Genomic DNA, 1,487 nt, shown 5'->3' on the forward strand with positions numbered 1-1,487 from the left:
TCTCTTTCCAATTTTAATCAATAAAATTTCTTTCTTTCTTTCTTTTCACAGGATTCTTCTTCTAGCCTCTCTATTTCTCTTTCCACTTTGCCGACCCATCTCAAAAATTCATTCTTTCTCAAAAATTCATCCATTCTCACAAATTTATTCATTCATTTCAAATTCAATGACTTCTTTCACTAACAATCCATCCTTCCTGGTTGGTCTCAAAATTCTTGCAGTTGATCACGACATCAGTGCTCACTATACAGGACATATGCAATGACTTGTGCTATCAAGGTTAATTATTTATTTCATCACCCACACTTTATTTATTCAATTTCTAGTCTAAAGTTTCCATTTTTATTATTTTTTGGTTAAAAGTTCTCATCTTTTTGTTATTATAAAATAAAATTTCTAACTTTACATATTTCTTTCAGTGATCACTTGTTGCACTATTTCTGATGCAAGGAATTACTTGTTCAACCAAAACTTTGATATCATTCTTATTGAAGCTAATATGCCAAGCAATGATACTTTTGATTTTGTTGGACAAATTACTTCACATTTTCCTGTCATCAGTAAGTATTTCTTCTTCATATTTACATTCATTAATTCATTCCTTTACATGTGCTTAACAAAGAATGATTCTTTTTCGCAGTGATGTCTCTTGATCCCACGCCTTCTTCTGTTATGGATTCAATTACCCAAGGGGCTTGCGCATTCTGGTCCAAGCCCTTGGATGAGAACCAATTTAAGATATGTGGCAACATCTTGTACGGAAGGCTTTGAGCGAAACTCGTGAACTTCCTCAAACCTTGGAGGTTAAAGGCGGAAAAAAATGAGGAAGTGAAGATGTTGATTTACCAAAACAACCGCTTCCAAAGAAAAGTCGTTTGTCATGGACACCCGACTTGGACAAACTATTCTTATCGGCTGTGAATCAACTTGGGGTTAATAGTATTAGTATGAATCTTTCCTCATTCTTTTCTTTTTCATCGCTATTTGTTTGTATTCTTCAAAAACTCAATAATGATAATCAACTTATGTGAATGTTTCTCTATGTTATTTTTCAGATGCAACACCCAAAAAAATTCTTAAGCTGATGAACTTTCCCGATTTGACAACAGGGCAAGTAGCTAGCCATTTACAGGTTTGCCTTAGTTTTAATTTCTTTGTTTTTCCTTAAGCAGATGAACTTATGTGTTTTAATGTTTGTTAGTGTTTTGCATGACTTGAAATTAACATTGTTATTCCAATGTTGTTTGTTTTGCAGAAATATAGGAAGTATTTAAAAGGGGAAATCAAAAAATCAAAGTTCAGTAGGCTATCTGCTTTTCAAGGTCACGATGAAATTCCTACACAACAACATTTGACCGAAATTGGCGAATGCGACATCTTTTTTGACCTGTCCGAATTGTTCCCAGATCTTGTCGAAAACTTATAAAAATGTTATGTCGTGACTATTTCTGCCTGAAGTAGAAATGAAGGCAGACTTTTTCCAAAAA

At 33.5% G+C, this 1,487-nt stretch overlaps 1 long non-coding RNA gene across 1 annotated transcript; it reads left to right on the forward strand.

The window, feature by feature from the left end:
• Positions 1–243: 243 nt before the first annotated feature.
• Positions 244–1,284, forward strand: LOC123913153. The gene is made up of 5 exons (XR_006811580.1): positions 244–279; positions 420–560; positions 641–945; positions 1,056–1,132; positions 1,256–1,284. It is a non-coding gene; the product is annotated as an uncharacterized LOC123913153 (long non-coding RNA).
• Positions 1,285–1,487: the final 203 nt, after the last annotated feature.

This window comes from Trifolium pratense, linkage group LG3 (genome assembly GCF_020283565.1).
Source record: "Trifolium pratense cultivar HEN17-A07 linkage group LG3, ARS_RC_1.1, whole genome shotgun sequence".
In the NCBI taxonomy this organism is placed as follows: Eukaryota; Viridiplantae; Streptophyta; class Magnoliopsida; order Fabales; family Fabaceae; genus Trifolium; species Trifolium pratense.